Below are 23994 nucleotides of genomic sequence, written 5' to 3'. Positions count from 1 at the left end.
TATAAATATTGGCAATGTGCTAATGTTTCTCTTCAAGAGAGGAGTTCACATAAAAGGAATATTCAGTATTTGGAAGCAGAAAATAGATAACAAAATAGATAAAAAATAGAACTAATGAGAGTGAGAACTGTTTATACGAGTGGTAGAAGTACAGAATTCAGAAATATCATGAAGAAAGCTTTCATCCTGTAAGAAATTTCATTAAAAATTTAGAAAGAAAAAATACATGTATGTTTTTGGGAAAGCTATTTTATTTTATTTTATTTTTAAAGATTTATTTTATTTCTCTACCTTCCCCCCTCCCCACCCCGGTTGTCTGTTCTCTGTGTCTATTTGCTGTGTCTTCTTTGTCCGCTTTTGTTGTTGTCAGTGGCACGGGATTCTGTGTTGCTTTTTGTTGGGTCATATTGTTGTGTCAGCTCTCCGTGTGTGCAGCACCATTATTAGACAGGCTGCACTATCTTTCACCCTGGGTGGCTCTCCTTATGGGCGCACTCCTTGCGCATGGGGTTCCCCTATGCGGGGGACATCCCTGCGTGGCACAGCACTCCCTGCACGCATCAGCACTGAGCATGGGTCACCTCCACATGGGTCAAGGAGGCCCGGGGTTTGAACTGCGGACCTCCCATGTGGTAGACAGACGCCCTAACCACTGGGCCAAGTCCACCGCCCTGCGAAAGCTATTTTAAATCTCACTTTTGTCCATAATTTTTAAAAATTGTATGAACACCAACAGAAAAAAAATGAATGTTATTTTCAAGTACCAAAATAGTACTGGGAGAAAAGGAGTAAGTGCAGAGTATCCCACCACAAGTGAATAAAGCTCTTCATCATGACTTACATGATGTACTGAAATAGACATTCTGAAAAGAAGGTAAAAGGCATTAATAAAATGAAACAATATATGATAAGACATCATATGTTAAAAAAAGTCAAAAAGTGATTGAGAAGTAGTGGGAAAATACTTCAAAATTGAAATGTAATCTCTAAGAAATAGGGTGACAAGTTAATGCTTAAGTAGAAAGAGAAGCATAAAAAAGTGGAAAGGACTGAAAATCTTAAATGGAGAATGTTAGAGATTAAAAAAAAAGTCACAGGTTGAGGAATGGTGCAGCTGGTCCAGCATCTGTCCCCTGGGGGGCCTGAGCCAGGAGGTCGGCAGGGCCATTGCAGTCCCTCAGCCCTGGCTGGCCCTGGGTCTGGGGGGGGGCCTCATGTGGGTGGTCCTGGAAGCTGCCCCCTCCTCCCATGATGCTCAGCTCCGGGCTGCAGGCCTTGGCAGTTGGTGGTGTCCAGGCTTCAGCGCCAGGCCTTGGGCGACGGCTGTGGCTCCTCAGGTCTAGGCCGCCTTGAGCTCTGCACCTGGGAGGATTGTGGTAGGTGCTAGTCCTGTGCACTGAGGGAGCCCCCCTTCATCTGAGCTCCTTGTCCTTTACTCCACTGAGCATCCCCGCGGCTGGAGTGGGAGGTGGTGTGTGTGTCTGCCGTGGACCCGAGGGGACTCCAGAGTCCCGATTTGTACCTTAACGTGGTGTGTTCCCACCTGTCCAGGGCAGTCCTGGGTTATGTCTGTTGTCCTCCCTTCTCATGTCACCCGTTCCAGTAAGAGTATCCTGATGTGACTTTATGTTATATGGTCACGTTATTAGGTCTGTTATGGAAATTTACTTAAGAAAGGTTGACTTAATGCCTGAATAACTTAATAATTTAGATTAAAATCCACAAAAAATACTATGTCCAACCAACCACAGACATATATGCTTGTACCTGGCTGGCCTGTTCATGCAAAAGGTGAGAGAAATTGGTAAGTGGTGTCTGGGAGGGGGTAAAACTGAGGAGCAGGGGCTGGATAGAGGGAGGCTTACCTTTAATTGTGCACCTGTTTCAACATTTGATTTGTTTTTTATTTATATGAGCATGTGTTTCTTTTCCACAAAATAAAAAACAATTATAAAGGTAGATTATGGGGAGGGGTCATGACAAGCATTTTTGAAATATGTCCTGTTATGTGAATTTTCCTTCCAGGAGGCCCTAGTCAGCTGGACATTTCCAGACAATGGAACACAATTTTGGTTTTATGTTCATGATACATATTGGTATGTAATTTTCCATTCTTTTACTATCTTTATGTGGTTTTAGCATTAGGGTAATATTGGCGTCCTAGAGTGAGTTAGGAAATGTTCCCTTTGTTTTCTGAAAGAGATTGGGGAGAATTTGTTTCATTTTTCCTTAAATGATTGATAGAAGTTGCCAGTGAACGATCTGAACCTGGTCCTTTCTTTTTTGAAATGTCATTAATTATTGATTCAACATGTTAGTGGCTATAGGGCTATTCTGATTATACATTTGTTCTTGTATGAGTTTTGATATTTTGCATCTCAAGGAGTTTGGGGCCATTACATGTAATTTATCAAACTATTGGACATAGGGCTGTTGATAGTCTTCTTTGAATGTCCTTTGAATGTCTCTGGAACCAGGAGGGATGACCTCTCTTCCATGCCTGGTATTGGTCATTTGTATCTTCTCAATTTTGTTTGGTTAGCCTATAGGTTTATCAGTTTGATTAACCTTTTCAAAGAACAAACTAATGCTTTAGTTTGAGAATAGTTATCATTCCTATGTGAATACTGTGAAGGTGTGCACTTGCTGGGCTGTATGATAGGTATATATTTAGTGTTACAAGAAACTGCTAACTAGTTTACAGAGTGACCGTATCATTTTACATCCCTTCAAGCAATATATGAGACATCCGGCTTCTCTGCACTCTCACCAGCATTCGATATTGTCACTTTATATTTGTTCTAATAGCATGTAGTTATACCTCATAGTGGTGTAGTTTGCATTTCCCTGATTGCTAATGATATCATGCTTCTCTTCGTGTACTTATTTCCCATCCATGTGTCTACCATGGTGAAATGTTTGTTTATATATTTTGCCTATTTTCTAATTGTGCTTTTCTGATTGCAGTTTGGAAATCTTTTAATATATTCTGGATGTGAGTTTTTTCTCTTGCAGGATCTTAAATCAATCATACCACTCACTGTCTTTTTGCCTCCATGTTTTATAATGAGAAATCAGCACTTAATCTTACTGAATATCCCTTGTATGTTATGCATTGCTTTTCTCTTTCTGCTCTCAGAATTCTCTTTTTGTCTTTGCATTTGGCATTCTGATCAGTATGTTCTCAGAGTTTGTCTATTCCTATTTTTTTGGATGGGAGTACATCATGTTCTTGGACACGAATATCTATGTCTTTCAGTGGGGTTGGGAAATTTTCTACCATTATTTCTTCAAATATTTCTTCTGTCCCTTATCCCTTCTCTTCTCCTTCTGGGACACCATATGTTTGCATATGTTTGCATGTCTTGCTGTCATGTATTTTCCTGAGATCTTGTTCAGTTTTCCATTCTTCTGTTCTTCACTAGCAGAGGCCATTTGTTCAGGCTCACTAATGCTTTCTTCTGCCTCCTCAAATCGGCTATTATATATTATTAATTTCTACTGTTACTCTGTGTATGCTTTAAATTCTTCTTTGTGCTCACCCAATGTCCTCTTAATATCCCTAATCTCATTACCCATCTCATTAAATTTATTAACAGATTTGTTTGAACATGCATGATTAGTTGTCTCAATTCCCTATGTCATTTGGAGGCTTATCTTGTTCCTTTAACTGAGCCATAGCTTCCTGTTTCTTGGTGTGGACTGTAATTTTTTGTTGGTGTCTTGGCATCTGGCTTACTAGAGTATTTATTTTTCTCTTTAGTTCAGGGCTTCCTGCCTTTTCTGCCCTGCTGGTTGTACAGTAGGAGCTAAGGATGTAGGTGGTGATGTAAGCTGTGGAAGCTCAAGCTTCCTGATTGCCCCAAGGACCGGTGAAAGTTCTCCCAAGTTTCTCCTTTGCTCAGGGTAAGGGACAGAGTCACAGGTGTTTGGAATAATCCAAGTCCTGCAGGCCTAGACTGTAGATGCCCAGAGAGCCTGATGAAGCCTCATGCCTCTTTCTCCCCTGCCTGGGTGGACTTGGAGCTGCAGGTGTGGACAGCAATCTATGCAGTGTGGGTTCAAAGGATCCCAGTAGACTCCTGTGGAGTAGACTCCTGATTATTCAGTCTGTGCCAGCCAAAGGTACCTGCAGTTACTTGTATAGGCTAAGCCAGTCCTTCTGGTTTCCACCCTGACAGAGGTTGGAGTGATGCCAAGGGCTGCAGGCCCTTCTGCGTGAAAGAAGCTAGTACCTACCATCACAGTGATTTTCGGTCAGGTTGGCTTCCCCTCCTGCTGGTGGCAGAGCCAACATGGAGGTGGCTGGCCTCTTTCTGACTTGGACAGGTTCAAAGTTTAACTGTTCTTCCAGTTATACTTAAACCAGCTGAATTTACTAATCAGTAGCTGAAATTGGTGGCCAACCATCTCTTCCTCCCTGTTTTTGGGAAATGGAGCTTCCACTTCCAGCCACAGAATAGCTCCTGGGACAGCTTGTGCTGCCAAAGTAGGATGATTACCATCCTCAGTGGCATGGCCTGTAATCTCCTGGAGAGGCTGCTGGAGGTTCCCCCAGCTGCCCTCCATGCTGGAGGCGGGTCTGGGTCTTATGCTAGAGCTGCCCTCTTGCCTGAATGGAGAGAAGTAGCTCCCTACCAGCACTGTGATTTCAGTCTGCCCCACTTCACCTCCCCCCAGGGAAGGAGTTAGGATGGCAGCTACAGGCTTCTTTCCGACCCAGACAGGTGCAGACTTTAGTTATTCTTAGCATTATACTTTACCCCACTGAATTCACTCATCAGGATCTGAAGTTGGTGCCCAACCATCTCCTCCTCCCCCGTTTTTGTGAAGTGCAGCTATCAATTCCAGCTGAGGAACAGCTCCTGAGGCAGCTTGTGCCTCCAGTGGAGGATGGGCACCAGCCTCTGTGACATGGAGTATTCACGAATCTTCTCTGCACATGAGCAGTCCCCCCTCTTCCTTTCCAACAAAGATGTTGCAGGAGGCTCTTCTGCCCTCCTGGAGCCCCCAAGCAGGTGCTTTAGATAGCTGTGTGATTACTAACTGCTCTTAGCAAGAGCTGACTTTAGGACCTCCTTGCTCTGCCACCATCCTGCTGGTTGTCCTGGAAATGGATATTTTATATCTAGGTCTAAAGTTTCCCTTTACATCTTTTTGTTGTTTGTTTCTTTGTTGTGAACTATCTTTTCATTCATTCCAAGAAGAGTACTTACCTTTCTCATTGAGAAGAGAATTAATAACTGCTTTGTCTGATAATTCCTTTTGTGGTTCTTTTGAGACTGTAACAGCTGATTGTTTTTTCCCCTGGAAAATAGATTAGATTTTTCTCATTCTTTATATGTTATGCTATATAATTTGTAATGATATTCTGGTTATATGTGCTTATTATGTAGTTAGAGACTTCAGAAAGACTGTTTTGGCTAGTTGGGGCCTCTTGCTCTTCCATATGAATTTGAGGATCGATTTTTTCCATTTCTACAAAAAAAATGCTGTAAAGATTTTGATAGGTTTCGTATTTAATCTGTAGATCATTTTAGGTAGTAATGATATTGTAACAATATTAAATGTGAAACATGGACACATGATATCTTGCCATTAATTTAGGTCTTCTTTAATTTCTTTCTATGGTGCTTTTCAGTTTTTCTAATATAGTTCATTCTTCCTTTAATTTAAATTTATTCTCAGGTATTCTTGTAGATGCTATAGTGAATGGAGTTTTTAAAAAATATATTCTTTATTTTTTTTTCAAAGATACTTAGGATTCACAAAATGTCACAGAAACAATGTAAGGAATTCCCAAATATCCCACTCCCCATACCTCCCACTCTTCCCCACATTAACAACTTCTTTCATTAACGTGGTACATTCATTGCAATTGATAAACACATTTGGAGCATTGCCAGTAAGCATGGATTATAGTTTCCATTACAGTTTATGCTCAATTCTCTAGGTTATGGCAGGATATATAATGGCGTATATCTGTCACTGCAGTGTCAGGACAATCTATGTCCCAAAAATGCCCCCATATTATGCCTCTTCTTCCCTCTCCCTTCCTTCAGCACCTCCAGTAGCCACTGTCTCCACATCAATAATATAATTTCTTCCCTTGCTAGACTACCAATAAGTCTATAGCATAGTATCAGTAAGTCCTCTCTAGTCCATAGTTTATTCCCCAATCCTGAGGGTTCTGGGGTGGTGATACCTATTCCACCTCTGATTGAGAGGTGGCCTCAATCCCATAGGCTGATGGATGGGACTCTGATGCTTGCAGTTGTAGACTCTCTCAGTTCCTTCCTATGGTGATTGTCCATCCCCACCTCACTGTTAGTTGTCCACGTGAGGCCAATGAACTGGAGAGTAGATGTTGCAACTAATGGAATTGATTTTTAATGCCCATTTCAGATTGTTCTTTCCTGGTATGGAAAAACAAAACTGATTTTTTACAGGTTTATCTCGTACCCTGCAACTTTACTAAATTTCTTTATTTTCTGTAGTAGTTTACTTGTGAATCCTTTGGAATTTTCAATATGGAGGATCATACCATCAAAGAATAGTGTTAGTTTAACTTTTTGATTTCTGATTTCAATGGCTTTCTCTTATTTTGCCTAATTACCTTGGCAGAAACTTTCAGTATAATTTTGAATAGAAGTAGTAAAAGTGGGTATCCTTATCTTATTCCTGGCCTCAGGTTTGGGCTTTCATTGCAAGCTTTCATTCTTCTCAAATTGAGTACAATGTTAGCTGTGAGTTTTTTGTATTTATTGTATTGGGTATGTTACCTTTTGATCCTATGTTTTTGAGTGATTTTATTATTGACCAATGATTTCATCAAAAGCCTTCTCTGTGCTATTAAAAGTGATCATACGGATTTGTTCTTATGTGGAACCACTGGGATTCCTGGGATAAGTCACCCTTGGTATTGGGGTATAATCCTTATAAGATCTGTAGTTTGATTTGATTTTCCAGTGTTTTGTTGAGATTTTTGCTTCTGTATTCATAAGGGAAGTTGCCATGTTGTTTTCTTGTGATGTCTTTATGTGGTTTGGATATCACAATAATACTAGCCTCATAGAATGAGTTAGGAAGAATCTCGACCTCTTCATTTTTTGGGGAAGAATTTGGAAAGGATTTGTGTTAATTCTTGTTGGGATGTTTGGAACAATTCTCTCAAGGCATCTGGTCTTGGACTTTTCCTTCTTGGGAATTTTTTTATTTTTTGATTTTATAGGTCTGTTAAGATCTTTTATTTCTTCTTGAGTCCGTGCAGGTTATTTTTATGTTTCTAGGAATTTGTTCCTGTCCTTTAGATAGTCTAGTTTGTTGGCATATGAATGTTCATAGTATTCTCTTATAACCCTTTTAATTTCTGCCATGTGAATGACAATGTTCCCACTTTCATTCCTTAAATAGCTATTTGCCTCTTCTCTCATTTTCTTTGGAAAAATGTGTCTCAATTTTATTAATCTTTTCAAAGAACCAAATTTTGCTTTCATTGGTCCATCTCAATTGTTTTTCTATTCTTCATCTCACTTATCTCCACTCTAATCCTTATTATTTCCTTCCTCCTTCTAATGTTAAGTTTGGCTTATTTTTCTTTCTTCAAGATATGAAGTTAGGTTATTGCTTTGATATCATTCTTTGTTAATGTAGGAATTTATACCTATATGTTTCCCAGAGAGCAGTGCCTTGCTCCTTCCCATAATTTTTTGCATGTTTTTTTTTTATTCTTCTCTAAGATTTTTCTGATTTCTTTTGTAGATGGATTTCAGAAAATTATCCTGTTGGTTATTTAAAACTGGGTCATATATTTTCCACTTATTTGTACAATTCCAGTTTTCTTTCTGTTATTGGTTTTTATATAAATTCACTGTGGTAGGAAAGAAACTTTCTGTGATTCCAGTCTTTTAATTTTTATTGTCTTATACCTTAATAGATGGTCTAGCCTGGGGAATGATACAAGGATACTTTAGAAGAATGTGTAGTCTACAGTTTTTGAGTGGTTTTCTATATATGTTTGTTAGGTGCAGTTTGTTTATTGTGTTGTTGACTTCCTCAGTTTCTGGTACTCTGTCTTGATGATCGATTCATTCTTGAAAGTGGAATTTTGAAGTCTGCAACTATTATTGTATAACTCTGTTTCTTCTTTCAGTTTTGCCAATGTTGTTCCATGTATTTCGTGGCTCTGTGCATAATATTTTGATGATTGTTTCACCTTCTTGGTGGATCAACCCCTTTCTTAATATATAACGTCCCCCATTTTCTTTTGTTGTTTTGGATGTCAAGGCTAATTTTTTCTGTTTTTTTTTTTTTGATAGTAGTATAGCCCCCCCCAGCTATCTTCTTGTTACTCTTATAGTATATAATATTTTTATTCATCTTAAAACTTTCCAACTATTTGTTTCTTTGGATCTAAAGTGAGTCTCTTTACTATTACATAGATATTCAAAGCATTTTTTTAATTCATTTTTAAAAAATATTACATTCAAAAAATATGAGGTCCCCATACACCCCCCCCAACCCCCCCACCCGACCACTCTCCCCACAGCAACACCCTCCCCCATCATCATGACACATCCATTGCATTTGGTGAATACATCTCTGAGCATGACTGTACCTCATGGTCAATGGTCCATATCATAGCCCACACTCTCCCAAGTTCCACCCAGTGGGCCATGGGAGGATCTACAATGTCTGGTAATTGTCCCTGCAGCACAACCCAGAACAACTCCAAGTCCCGAAAATGCCTCCACATCTCATCTCTTCCTCCCATTCCCCACAACCAGCAGCCACCATGGCCAGTTTTTCCACACCAATGCCACATTTTCTTCGATTACTAACCACAATAGTTCATGAATAGAATATCAGTAAGTGCACTCTAATCCTTACTCTATTCCTCCATCCTGTGGGCCTTGGGTTGGTTGTGTCCATTCCACATCTATGTCAAGAGGGGGCTTAGATTCCACATGGATGCTGGATGCAATCCTCCTGCTTTCAGTTTTAAGCACTCTTGGCTCCATGGTGTGGTGGTTGACATTCTTCAACTCCATGTTAGCTGAGTGGGGTAAGTCCAATAAACCAGAGTGTAGGAGCTGAAGTCTGTTGAGGCTCAGGGCCTGGCTATCATATGGTCAGTCCAGAGATTCAGATCCCCTAGATATATCTTAAACCCCAGCACCAACTACAATTCTGGTAAAGTAACAGGAAAGGCTTGTGAAAAGAGATCCCATCTGAGTCCAGCTGCATCACGCAGAAATACCAACTCCAAAGAAGGGCCAACTGATATGGCAGTGAACTCCATCTGCCATGACCATAAAATCTGTGGGTCTCTGTAGCCCTTAGAAGAACCAATACCTGGGGTTGTATCTACTTTATCTGTCTCTGAGACTCTGCTCAGGTGTGCATAAGGGCAACCCCTCTGATAACCTCCAGGCTCTTTTTTAGATACTCATAGCCATATAAACTCATGTGTCCTTTCCATTTCCCCCTTGATTTAGGTCAAAAAGCATTTTTAACTCCTGCTATTATATTCTGCTGGTCCGAGTTGAACCTTTTATTCAAGGTCATTTTGTAGTTAACGTCATCAGTTGGTACTTGGTAGTGATCCCTCGGCACCAGGGAGTCTCATCCCCGGGAGTCATGTCCAATGCTAGGGGGAAGGCAGTTCATTTACATGCTGAGTTTGGCTTCACAAGACTGGCCACATTTGAGCAACATGGAGGCTCTCAGGACCGAACTCAGGCACACTGCTGCTCTAGGCCTTGTTTTTATTTCAGGTGCACAGGCTCACAAGCATAGTCATTAGTATCAAGGGCTCACTGTTGGACCCTCATTCCTTCCTGGTCCTTGCCGTTGCACCTGGGGGACTGCTGCTGCTCCCCTAGGGACTGCAACAGAGCCCCCCCCCCCAGCCAGGAACACATCAACCCCCCAGCTGTTGTTTTTAATTGTTTCCACTATGAAAATATCCAAACATTTCCATGCACCCCGGACACATGCCCTGTAGAACTCCCTGTCAACCATATGTCCCCGGTCAATAACATCCCATACCAGTATTCCTCTGCTGCCATTGCTGAACCACTCTGTGATCCAAAACTTCCTGAAAAATGAAGCCCAATGTAATGCCAGGTTGCCTTAATAGTAAAATGGAATATAGCGATGAGTTTAAAGATTAGATATAGAATATATATCAATTTGGAAAAATTCTACATTGTATCTTTTTCTTTTCTTTTTTCTAATTATTAAGCTTATCTTCACAAGAGTTTTAGATCACAGTAATTCATATATACCATATACAGTACTCCCACATATCCAACATAAAAACTTTTCCCTTCCACAGCAATAATCTTTTAACATATTCATACCATATTTACTGAAACTGATGTACAGATATTGAGACAATAGCTTTCAAACAAGGTAACATTTGTGTTTACATTGTGGTTTATACTTTAGGTTATACAATTTTCTCAATTTTTAGTTATCCTATGTTTTACATTATGATTTATATTTTAGCCTATTGGCCTCTATATATTTTTGGTGTAATTTTACATGTTTTATATCCATCCTTGTGTACTCTTGTGGAACACTTCTATTGCCCTCACAGTTACGTTGCTTCCATCTATTCAATACCTATTTCCCCCTTCCCTTAGGGCCCAAAGTGACAGTCAATCTTCATTTCTTGAAGAGCCATGTTCAGAGATACTTGCAACAATGTTGAGGGCTTGACATGTTCAACTGCCCTAATGCCCTGGGAACCACCATTTCTCTTGAGAGATACAGTTCCCTCTATTTGATGGCATCAGTCTTCCCCAGGATGTGGATATACCTTCACTCTCATTATATAGGTCTCTACCCCAATGATATAACCCACTATGGCAAAATGAACATTCACATATTCCCTAGGAGTCTGTCCTGCATCAAATTATCCCCTTTAAGTATCTTAAACAGGTGACTTCCTTATTATATTTTTGAAAAGGTTTTCTCAGCATTATACTCTCAATGAACACCTGACAACCTCCTATGTTCATATGTTGCTCCACCCTCCCCCCAATTTCTTGGGCAATATTACCCATCTGCCCATCCCTAGCCCCCTCAAGCCCACAAAGCCCCACCAAAAGGTAACCCTATGCCCCCATTTTATCCCTTCCTTGTACACATACTTACCTCCAGCTTATCATAGATTTCACCCATGTAGATGTCAGCTTACATCCTTCCTCTACCCCCCGATTTCCTGTAAGCCTGTCATCCAGTCTCTAATTCTCGGAGGCAGCTTGGTTTACTTATTTCCTATCATTGAGGTCATGTAGTATTTGTCCTTCAAGGCCTGGGTTGCTTCACTCAACATAAGGTTCTCAAGATTCATCCCTGTTATCACGTGTGCTTGTAGTGTATTTGTTCTTAAAGCCGAGTGGTATTCCATTGTATGTATATCACATTTTATTTATCCATTCATCTGTTGATGGGCATTTGGGTTGGTTCCAACTTTTGGCGATAGTGAACAATGCTGCTATGAACATTGGTGTGCATATATCGGTTTGCGTCCTTGTTTTCAGTTCTACTGGGTATACACCCAGCGGTGGAATTGCTGGGTCATATGGCAAATCTATGGTTTGTTTTTTGAGAAACTGCCAAACTGTCTGCAAGAATGGTTGGATCATTCTGCATTCCCACCAGTAGTGGATGAGTGTTCCATTCCTCCACCTCCTCTCCAGCATTTGTATTCTTCTGTTTTTTTCATAGCAGCCAATCTTACGGGAGTAAGATGGTATCTCTTTGTAGTTTTGATTTGCATTTCCCTGATAGCTAGAGATTTGGAACATTTTTTCATGTGCTTTTTAGGCATTTGTATTTCTTCTTTGGAGAAGTGTCTGTTTAAATCTTTTTCACATTTTTTAAATGATTGTTTATCTTACAAGTCTCTTATCCGATATATGGTTACCAAATATTTTCTCCCATTGAGTAGGCTTCCGTTTTACTTTCTTAACAAACTCCTTTGAGGTGCAGAAGGCTTTAATTTTGAGGAAGTCCCATTTATCTATTTGTTCTTTTGCTGCTCGTGCTTTTGGTGTGAAGTTCATGAAGCCATTTCCTATTACAAGGTCTTGTAGATGCTTCCCTACACTGCTTTCCAAAGTCTTTATGGTCTTGGCTCTTATATTTAGGTCATTGATCCATCTTGAGTTGATCTTTGTATAAGGTGTGAGATGGTAATCCTCTTTCATTCTTTTACATATGGATATCCAGTTCTCCAGGCACCATTTGTTGAATAGGCCGTTCTCTCCCAGTTGAGAGAGTTTGGTGGCTTTATCGAATATTATATGGCTATACATATGAGGTTCTATATCAGAACTTTCAATTCAATTCCATTGGTCTGTGTGTCTCTCCTTATGCCAATACCATGTTGTTTTCACTACTGTAGCTTTGTAGTATGTTTTGAAGTCAGGTAGTGTGATTCCTCCAATTTCGTTTTTCTTTTTCAGTATGTCTTTGGCTATTCAGGGCCTCTTTCCTTTCCAAATAAATTTCATAGTTAGTTTTTCTAGTTCCTTAAAGAAGGCTGTGCTGATTTTTATTGGGATTGCATTGAATGTGTAGATCAGTTTTGGTAGGATAGATATCTTAATACTATGTAGTCTTCCTATCCATGAACAGGGAATATTCTTCCATTTATTTAGGTCTTCTTTGATTTCCTTGAACAGTCTTGTGTAGTTCTCTGTGTATAAGTTCTTTACCTCTTTAGTTAAAGTTATTCCCAGGTATTTGATTTTTTTATTGACTGTTGTAAATGGTATTTGTTTCTTGATTTCCTCCTGAGCTTGCTCATTATTGGTGTACAGAAATGCTACTGATTTTTGTGCATTGATCTTATAACCTGCGACCTAACTAAACTCATTTATGAGTTCTAGAAGCTTTGTTGTAGACCTCTCAGGGTTTTCTATGTATACAATCATGTGATTTGTAAATCATGAAATTTTGACTTCTTCCTTTCCTATTTGAATGCCTTTTACATCTGGTTCTTGCCTCAGTGCTTGAGCAAGTACTTCTAAGACAATGTTAAATAGAAGGGGAGAGAGTGGGCATCCTTGTCTTGTTCCTGATCTTAGAGGGAAGGATTTTAGGATTTCACCATTGTAAACAATGTTGTCTGTGGGTTTTTCATATATACTCTTTATCATGTTCAGAAAATTTCCTTGTATTCCAATCTTTTGGAGTATTTTTATCAAGAAAGGGTGCTGTATTTTGTCAAATGCTTTTTCTGCATCTATAGATATAATCATGAGATTTTTTTCCTTCAATCTGTTTATATGGTGTATTAGATTGATTTTCTTATGTTGAACCATCCTTGCATACCTGGAATGAATCCCACTTGGTCATGGTGTATAATTCATTTAATGTGTTGTTGAATACAGTTAGCAAGTATTTTCTTGAGGATTTTTGCTTCTAGGTTCATTAGAGAAATTGGTCTGTAATTTTCCTTTCTTGTGGTGTCTTTGTTTGGCTTTGGTACTAGGGTAATGTTGGCATCATAGAATGAGTTCGGTAATGTTCCTTCTGTTTCCATTTTTTGGAAGAGTTTTAGCAGGCTTGGTGTTAGTTCTTTCTGGAATGTTTTGTAGAATTCACCTGTGAAGCGGTCTGGACCTGGGCTTTTCTTAGTTGGGAGGTTTTTAATGACTGATTCTGTCTATTTGTGATTGTTTTTTTGAGATCTTCAATTTCTTCTTTCATCAATATAGGCTGCTTATGTGTTTCTAGGAATTTGCCCATTTCCTCTGAATTGTCATTTTTGTTGGAATATAGTTTTTCAAAGTATCCTCTTTTGATAGTCTTTATTTCTGTGGGGTCAGTGGTGATATCTCCTTTCTCATTTCTTATTTTGTGTATTTTCATCTTCTCTCTCTTTTTCTTTGTTAGTGTCGGTAAGGGTTTGTCAATTTTATTGATCTTCTCAAAGAACTAGCCCTTGGTCTTGTTTATCTTTTCAAGTGCTTTCTTATTTTCTATTTCATTTAGTTTTGCTCTTATCTTTGTTATTTCTTTCTTTCTTCTTCCTGTGGGGTTACTTTGTTGTTTTTTATCCTTATGTCTCCAAATGTGCAGTTAGTTCTTCAATTTTTGCTCTTTCTCCTTTTTTGATGTATGAATTTATGGCTATAAATTTCCCTCTCAGTTACTGCTTTTGCTGCATCCCATAAGTTCTGGTATGTTGTGTTATCATTATCATTAGTTTTCAGGTAGTTATTGATTTCTTTTGAGATTTCCTCTCTGACCCACTGTTCGTCTAAGAGTGTGCTATTTAATTTCCATATCTTGGTATGAAATTTGGGCCTCTGGCCCTTGCAGATTTCCAGCTTCACTCCACTGTAGTCAGAGATATTATTTTGTATGATTTCGATATTCTGAATTCATTCAACCTTTCTTTCTGGCCTAACATATGGTCTATCTTGGAGAATGATTCATGTGCACTTGAGAAGAATGTATATCCTGCTGTATTTGGGTGTAATGATCTGTATATGTCTATTAGATCCAGCTCCTCTAATATACTGTTCAAATATTTTGTTTCTTTAGTGATTCTCTTTTGAGATGTTCTGTCCAAAGTTGATAGTGGTGTATTAAAAACTACCACTATAATTGTAGAGGCATCTATTCTTTCACTTAGTTTTTCCAGTGTTTCCCTCACATATTTGGAGGTGCCCTTGTTAGGAGCATAAATATTTATGATTGTTCATTCTTCTTGAGAGATTGTCCCTTTCACTAATATGTGGTATCCTTCTTTGTCTCTCTCAATTGTTTCACATTTAAAGTCCATTTTGTCTGACATTAATATAGCTACTCCTGCCTTTTTTTTGGTTATTGTTTGCTTGTATGATTGTTTTCCAACCATTTACTTTCAGCTTCCATGAATCCCTGGATCTAAGATGTGTTTCTTGTAGACAGCATATAGATGGGTCATATTTCCTTATCCAATGTCCCAGTCTGAATCTTTTGATAGGTGAGTTTAATCCGTTGACATTCAGTGTTATTCCTTTCAAGGAATTATTTATGTTAGCCATATTTTGATTGGACTTGTGTTTGTCATATTTTGTTTTTATTTTTTTCCTTCTCTTTCTGTCTTTTTTGTTGCTCTTACACTCTCCTCCAGCTCTGCCGGTCCTGTTTTTTCCTTTCTTCCTGCAGAACTCCCTCTGGTATTTCTTGAAGGGGAGGTTTCTTGTTGACATACTCTTTCAGTTTGTTTATCTGTGAATATTTTGAACTCTCTATCACTTTTGAATGCTAGTTTAGCTGGGTAGAGTATTCCTGGCTGGAAATTTTTTTCTTGTAGTACCTTGACTATATCATACCACTGCCTTCTTGCCTCCATGGTTTCAGTTGAGAAATCAGCACTTAATCTTTTGGAGCCTCCCTTGTATGTGATGGTTTTCTTTTCTCTTGCTGCTTTTAGAATTTTCTCTTTTTCTTGAACACTGGATAATTTGAAAAGTATATGTGTTGGGGTGGGTCTGTTGGGGTTTATGATGTTTGGGGTTCATTGTGATTCCTGGATATGTACATCTGTCTCTCTCAGTAGATTTGGGAAGTTTTCAGCTATTATGTCTTGCCACACCCCTTCTGTCCCCTTTCCCTTCTCTTCTCCTTCTGGGATGCCTATAATACGTATGTTTGTGCATTTTGCATTGTCATTCAGGTCCCTAAGTCCTAGCTGGATTTTTTCCAGCTTTTTATCGATCAATTGTAGTATCTCTTTGATTTCCCATGTACTGTCTTCCACATCGCTAATTCTCTTCTCTGCCTCTTCTAATCTGCTGCTATTTGCTGTGAGTGTATTTTTGATTTCTTGAACTCTGGTGTTCATTCCCATCATATCTGTTATCTCTTTGCATATGTCTGCAATTTCCTCTCCAAGTGTTTTCTTCATATTGTTAAACTCTTCCTTTACTTCATTAAGTTGGTCTCTAATATATGTTCTGAGATCTTTAATGACTTGTCTGATGTTCTGCTCCCCTTCCTGGTTTTTAGTTTGTTCATTGGATTCAGCCATGTTTTCCTGATTATTGGTTTGGTTTGTAGTTTTTTGTTGCTGTCTGGTCATCATTTTATCTTGACGGGTTTAATCACTTCCTTAGCTTCTTTGTCTAGTCTTGGGGATTAATTAGCTGTTGTTCTTGCATAAGTGTTATATCTTCTCCTTGTCACTTTCTTCTTCTTATTCTAATTTCTTGTTGCTGGCTGAGTTCACTTTAAAGGAAAATATTAGGGCCATGGAAAGACAATTGTGTAAGAAAGGACAATGTGTAAAGTAGTATTGGTAATAAATGTTAACAGAGCCACAATATGAGATCTGGGAGAATGGATATTAGATTCATGTAAGTTGTGTAGTTATAGCAGTAAGTAGAGTACCTATAATGAGATAGTCAACTGAATATGTGGAGGAATATAGTATGAATTTAAAAGCCAGTGTTTTCATGAGAAAGGGAAAGAGAAAAGAAAGACAATAGTATCAAGAGTAGATAAAAGACAGAAAACAAAACAAAGGTATTAGCAATTAAATGTTAGACAATTTGAGGACCAAAGAAAGGGGGGTGGAATGTAGGAGAGACAGTAGATGATGGAAGATAGGAAGATGTGGGGGAAAGGGGGTAGTGTGGGTGACCAAAATCAGTTCACACAGAAACGAGGAAATGGAGAATGAGGAAACCCAGCAAATGTAAGGCGTTCCCTGCAGCACCTATTGTATAAATAAGATAAAATAGAATAAGAAGAAAAAGAGAGAAAAGGAAAAAAAAGGGGGGTGGGCAGAGAAAAGGGAGGGAAACAAGCAAGTAAAAGAAAAGAAGAAAGGAAAAAAAAACCTAAATAAACAAAAAAGGACCTTGGGGTATACAATGGGAGAAAAGACTAGGAGATAATGAAATATTAGCAACCAAGACAATAAAAAAAAAAAAACACAAACGCTGAAGGCTAGGACAATCAAGGACCTCAGATGGGCCTCAGGGTGTGGTGGATTCAGGGATGGGAAGTCTGCGATATTGCAGACTCAAGAGGTGTGAGTCTCTGATGTGTGGGCCACCAGGGTTTAGGGGACACAGACCAGTTATCAGGGAGTCTGGGAGCACCACAGTGCAACACAGCCTTCAGGGATCCCCGCAGCTGGGTGCCAGCCCTACGAGGGGGGTCACATCCACAAACTCTGACCTCTGTGTCAGAATCCCAAAATTCCCCCTCTCACAAGGGTCTCTCTGTCACTGTCTCACCAAGTTGACTTCAGGACACCTCCCGCCCTGCAAGCCCCCTATGCAGCCTGCTGGGGGTGCCGCTGTACTACAGACAATTCGGGGACTGCTGCAGATGGACTGCCAGCCCAATGGTGAGGGGCTCTAGCCGGAAGCTCTGATCTCTGTGTCAGAAACCCAAAATTCCATGTCTCGCAAAAATCTCCTCCGTCTCTTTCTCACCAAATCGGCTTCCAGTCACCTTCTGCTCTGCAAGCCCCTGAAACAGCCTTCTGGGGATGCCTCTGTATTACAAACAATTCAAGGACCTCCACAGATCGGCCGCCAGCCCTACGGGGAGGGGCTCTAGCCGGAAGCTCTGATCTCTGTGTCAGAAACCCAAAATTCCACGTCTTACAAAAATCTCCTCTGTCTCTGTCTCACCAAATCGGCTTCTATACACCTCCTGCCCTGCAAGCCCCCAAATAGCCCACTCAGAGCTTAGGAATTCCACAGCACAGCAAAGCCTCCAGGAATTGCCACTACCATGCCACCTGCTCCAGGGGGAAGTGTCCCGTGCGCAGCCCTGATCTCCATAAAAGAGACCCAAAATTCTACTTTTTACACAAATCTTCTCTGTCTCCATCCCACTAAATCGATGTCCAGACACCTCCTGCCCCACAAAACCCTGAAACAGCCTGGTCCAGAAAAATTCCAACCCTGCTCAACTGCTTCTTTGCAGGAGAGATTATAAGGTGCACTCACTCAGACTCCATCTTGCCCCGCCTCCCTCTCAAAGTAATTTTTTTAAAAATACTTTCTGCCAACATGTGTCTTTTGATTGGTGAGTTTAATCTATTTTTTTTTATTTTTTAAAGTTACTTAGAATACATAAATATTACGTTAAAAACATAGGGTTTTCCCGTATGCCCTATTCCCTACACTTACCACATTTTTCCCCATTAATAACATTTTTCATTATTGTGGTGTATTTGTTATAATTGATGAACGCATTTAGGAGCATTGCTTCTAAGCATGGATTATATTTTACATTGTAATTTACACTGTCTCCCACACAATCTTAAAGGTTATATCAAGATATATAGTGACCTGTATCTGTCATTGCAGTGTCATTCAGGGCAATTCCCAAGTCCCAAGAATAACCCCATATTGAACCTGTTTTTCCCTCTCCCTGCATATAGAACCTCCAGTGGCCTCTGTCTCCACATCAGTGGTATAAATTTTTCCATTGTTAGAATCACAACTAGTCTATAGTAGGATACCTGTAAGTCTACTTTAGTCCATAGTTCTTTTCCCAGTCCTGAGGATCCTGGGATGGTGATGCTCATTCCACCTCTAATTGGGAGGGGGCTTCACTCCCAGGGAGCAGATGGATGGGACTCTCTTGCTTACAGTTGTAGACTCTCTACATTCCTTGGGATGATTGTTGCCCATCTTCACCTCCTTGTTACTTGTACTGGGTGAGTCCAGTGAACCTGTAGAGTAGGTGTTTGCAGCTCTGTTGTGATTCAAAGCCCAGCTGGGACATGGACAGCCCAAAGATTTAGGTCTCTTGGAAGTTTATCTTATAAGCTATTTATTTTGAAGCCATTACTTTGAAAAGCAGGATTTATTTAGGCATTGTAAATTCATTTCTTGTACATCTTGTACTGTTTACCCCTCATTTCCTCCATTGGTGCCTTCTTTTGTGTGGAGTTGATCTTTTGTAGTGAAACAGTTTGATCCCATTCTTATTTATTTTTCTGTATTTTTTAGATAATTTCTTTGTGGGCTTATAGTGGAGTTTATATTTAACATCACAAATTAATAATAATCCTTGAGTTGACTAGAACTTACTTTCAGTTTCAACAGTAATAATAAACTAAAAGTTAATAATTAAATACATATAAACAAAATTTATTTCAGAAATGAATTACATTTTAAGATGTTTAACTGAAAATACCTTTGAAACTAATTGATTCTGAAAATACATGCACATTTAAAGGTGATGACTACATTTTGGCAAGATGATGGCATTTGTTCCCTTTCAGAACAAGAAGTTACTATAGGGATAAAAAGCAATAATCAGATGCAGAATGAAATAGAACAGGACAGGTGCAATAGAGGTAGTGAGCACAAAGACCCATATTTAACAGTGGGAGAAATATGGAACCAGGAAACACCCAGAAGTAAGCTGCCATATTTATGAGCATTTTACAGAAACAACAGGAGAGACAGTTCTGTAAGGTAGGAAAAGCGATTCTGAATCATACTACTACCTACAAAGTCAAGGAAAAAAACAAGTAAAATGACCAATAGAAAAAATAGTCATGTCACAAAGGGAATACAGGACAAAAAAGGAGTAAGTGCCTAGTAATAACCCTACAAAGAGAAAAAAGCTTCATCTTGGTGACTTTATACTGTACTTTTTAAAAACAAGTTATAAGGCATTACAAAAATGAAGCAAGATATGAAAAGACACCAGGTAAGAAATACTCAAAAAATGAAGGAACAAATGTGAGGAAAGAACATGAAAAGAAAGGAAAAATTACTTTTAAATGTAATGTAAGCTAGAATAAATACAGTGAATGAGGGAAACGGACTTTGGCCCAGTGGTTAGGGCGTCTGTCTACCACATGGGAGGCCCGCGGTTCAAGCCCCGGGCCTCCTTGACCCGTGTGGAGCTGGCCATGCGCGGTGCTGATGCGCGCAAGGAGTGCCGCCCCACGCAGGGGGTCCCGCGCATAGGGGAGCCCCACGCGCAAGGAGTGCACCCATAAGGAGAGCCGCCCAGCGCGAAGGAGGGAGCAGCCTGCCCAGGAATGGCGCCGCCCACACTTCCCGTGCCGCTGACGACAACAGAAGCGGACAAAGAAACAAGAAACAAGACGCAGCAAGGAGACACAGAAAACAGACAACTGGGGGAGGGGAGGGGAATTAAATAAATAAAAATAAATCTTTAAAAAAAATACAGTGAATGATAAAGCCATATTTGAAATGAATAGAAGGTGAAAAGAGAAAGAAATATTTGAGAAATTAACAGAAATTGTAAAAGATTTGAGAAGATGTGTCAAAAGTTAGTGATAGGTACAGAAGAGCCAATATGTGAATAACTGGAGTCCATGAAAAGACAAAACCAAAGTAGAGTACTGAAACGAATTTTTTAAATGTCATTTTCTTCTGGAAGTAGAAAATGCTTTGAAGCTGCTTCTTAAAAGCGCATACTGAGCAGTGAATGAGAATGAATTTTATGGCAGTATATGTTCTAGTAAAATTGATGGGCTTTAAAGAAAAAGAAAAATCCTTTGTGCATTTAGGTAAAAGCCAGTGGCGTAATAGAAAGAAAATTACAATCCCATCAAGGTTTTGGAAAACAGCACGTCGTGTCAGCCCTCTTCTCCAAATTAAGGAGCCCTCAGGGGCGGCTGAGCAAACTAAGGGCTTGGGTGGAAAGGGTTTCTGTCCCCTGGTGGAAGTTCTCAGGACATCCTTCACTTTCTGTGCCTACTTCTACCAGCTAGTTCTTATCTCCACATTCAAGGTCACATAAAGTATTAATAGCAGCTACCTAGTGTTCCCCTGAGTTTTGCTGGATTTCCTGAAATGCCAAAAAGAAAGCTAGAAAAGCAGAGGATTCCATTTGCACTTTTTTCCCTCCACATTTCCTCTTCTTTCTCTTCATCTTTTGTTTTTTTTTTTTAAGATTTTAAAAAATTTATTTCTCTCCCTTTCCATCCCACCCCGCCAGTTCTCTGGTCTCTGTGTCCATTTGCTGTGTGTTCTTCTGTGTCCACTTGTATTCTTGTCAGCAGCACCAGGAATCCGTGTCTCCTTTTGTTGCGTCATCTTGCTGAATCAGCTCTCCGTGTGTGCAGCGCCACTCCTGGGCAGGCTGCAAGTTTTTCGTGTGGGGCAGCTCTCCTTACAGGGCACACTGCTTGTTCATGGGGCTCCCCTTCCAGGAGGACACCCCTGTGTAGCACAGCAATCCTTGCTCACATCAGCACTGTACTTGGACCAGCTCACCACATGGGTCAGGATGCCCTGGGTTTGAACCTTGGACCTCCCATGTTGTAGGCAGATGCTCCATCTGTTGAGCCAAGTCATCTTCCCTCTTCATGTTTTCTCACTTCCCAGATCTCTTCTCTTGAATTTAGTACAGGATAATTTCTGGAACCACATTGTCCTGGAACAGTGTTGACAGCTGGGGGAGGGATGGAAGGAAACATTTATGCATCTCCTAGTGACACAGTGCAGGAAAACACCTGTGTGGCCTGAATAAAGTTCACAGGGAGGGGCATGTGTAGAGTTTGGGGCACAGAGCGGGCTGTCTTACTGGAGCTGTGGGTTTTGAGAAAGCAGGGAGCCCTGGGCCCTGTGGTCCAGAGACGCTGTGGTGGGCCTGGTTCATTCCAGGAGAGCAGGTCAGCAGAGGGGGAGAGCCAGGGTGTGAAACAGGCCAGTCAGTAACCCCTTCCCCAAGTCCTCCAGAAACCCTGCCAGGCCTTGGGAAGTGTGGAGGGGCAGCTGGACAGCACTGTCTCTCAAATGGGAGCCAATTCAGTTTTATTCCTAATCCTGGAATTTTGAATTTGGGTGAAGAGTGGAGTCTAGAAGTGAGTTCAAGGATATGCCTCCCACTGCCTGGCTCCAGGACACACACTCACACCCCTCCCCTGCCCCCACATTCACCAGCACAGCACACAGGCTTACACCTAGAGACTCCCATCCCTGCCCACAGAATCCACGCCAGCTTACAGGAACACCGATGCTTACAAGAACTGTAGTTCTTTACAGGAAAATCACTTTCTCTAACCATACCCCAATCCTTGTTTCTTCCAGGAGATGGAACCAGAATGGTTCTCCAGGATGCTCTGATTTTCTTGTGCAGATTTTTCCTCGGAAGTGAGTGAATCCTGGGAAGTGGATGTGGCTCAGGTGATAGGGCCTCTGCCTTCCTGCCATATGAAGAGGACCTGGATTTTATCCCTCTGGCCTCCCAGTAAAAAAGAAGAAGAGAAAGCATGCCTGTGTGGTGAGCCAGTGCCCGCGTGGCCAGCCCAGAGTCTGTGCGGTGAGCTGAGCACCGATGCGAGTGCCTGTGTGGTGAGCCTTGTACCCGCACGGTGAGCCGAGTGCCTGCGTGGCAAGCGCCACATGGCGAGCCGGTGCCCGCACAGCAGGGCAGTGCCTGCATGGTCACCCCAGTGCCTGCACAGTGCTCTGAGTGCCCCCACAGTTAGCCAAGTGCCCGTGTGGTGAAGAAGTACCCACGTAAGTGAGTCATGCAGCAAGATGATGATGCAACAACAATGAAAAGTGAGTTAATCTAGAATCCATACTGTTCTGGTTTCTCTTAGAGTAATGCCCAGTTGCCCAAATGAAAACTCTTTGAGAATTGGACCCTGCTGTGCACTCTTTGCTCAGATGCTTTTCTCTTGGTGCTTTAGAAGAACAGATGGGATATGGTGGTCAAGTCAAAGGCCCTGTAACGAAGTGTGGGGACACTTGTGGAAGGGCACATGCTTTGCTTGGGCATACATCTCCCAAGTCCATTTTGCTTTGTGAGTCCAAAATTCTTAATCAGTGAAGGAAAAACTTTGCTGAGATAAAGACCCCTACCAAGTAGTTTATAATCTGCTGCTACTTTTTGTGGGTGCCCTTTTCAAAAAGGGGTCAGTTTGAAGATGCCCCCACTTGACACTCTCCTCTTCTAGGAAATTGTATATGTCAAATATACTGTACATAATTAGATATCCTTATCTGAAGTCAATGGAAAGAGAAAGAAACAAAAAAGATAAGATTTGTATCTTAGACACAGAAGAGCAACCCCACCTCAGCATCAGATGGGGCCACCACATCTTCCTGGTCATTAGGAAGCTACACCATCATTTACTATTTGGGAGCTCAGAGGACATAGAATATCTCTGACTCATTAGTGTTTAACCATGAATTGCTGAGGGAACATTCTGGCCTTGGACAAGAGGGTAGACTGTGTAGAGTTTTTGGTATAACTCTGTGTTAAGTCATTTCCCTCATATCTCTCCTGAGTCAGATGAGGAAAGGCACTGGGGGCTGTGCTGGGGCTCCCAGGGCACAGAACAAAGACAAAAGGGAAAGTCATGGTGTCGTCCACCTTCCTCAGTGTCAGTCTAGGCTCTGCCCACACTGATGGGCATGTCTCTAAGAATAAAATGTGATTTTCAGAGTAGGGAGGGAGCCAGAGACTTGAAGCTGGGGGTGAGATGAGAGAGGAAGCCCAGGAACCTGGCAGGAAGGCCCGTCCCTGCCTCCCTCCACTCCCTGGTCCTGGGAAGAGCTTCAGCTCATTGGTCCTGATCCCACTCAGTCCAGCCCCTCCTAGGCTCCCTGAAGGACCGACCTGGTTCTGGCCTCACACTCCCTGCCTCACCGCCTTTGCCTTCTCTCCTGATGACTACTGAGCCCTCAGATCTCAGGTGTTTCTGTCGTAGAGGCACATTCATTAACTTTTCTTGGGAAGGGCACTCAGCTTTCAACTGTCCCATGAAGTACCCATGACTCTTGATGAAACACTTTGTGCTTCACCTGTTTATGTGATTTCAGCATTTTCCAAGGGAGAGGAACTCACTTGGCCTGCATTCCTGCAAATGCACAGACGCTGGACCCTGGGACCCATTCTCTATCTCCATATCTTTGTGTGTACATATAAAATATGGCCAGAAGAGCTATAGATCAATACCAACAAGAAATTCCAAGGCATTCAAATTAATTCATCATTGTAGGTCAGTGATATTACTCC

At 40.9% G+C, this 23994-nt stretch overlaps 1 pseudogene; it reads left to right on the top strand.

Moving 5' to 3' along the window:
• The window catches only part of LOC101429630 (thyroid receptor-interacting protein 11 pseudogene), a 166978-nt pseudogene that overhangs the window by 89085 nt on the left and 53899 nt on the right, over positions 1 to 23994 (top strand).

This window comes from Dasypus novemcinctus (assembly GCF_030445035.2).
Source record: "Dasypus novemcinctus isolate mDasNov1 chromosome 12 unlocalized genomic scaffold, mDasNov1.1.hap2 SUPER_12_unloc_1, whole genome shotgun sequence".
Taxonomy (NCBI): domain Eukaryota; kingdom Metazoa; phylum Chordata; class Mammalia; order Cingulata; family Dasypodidae; genus Dasypus; species Dasypus novemcinctus.
The sequence above is the reverse complement of the archived record's forward strand: the minus strand, read 5'-3'. Positions and strand labels throughout refer to the sequence as shown.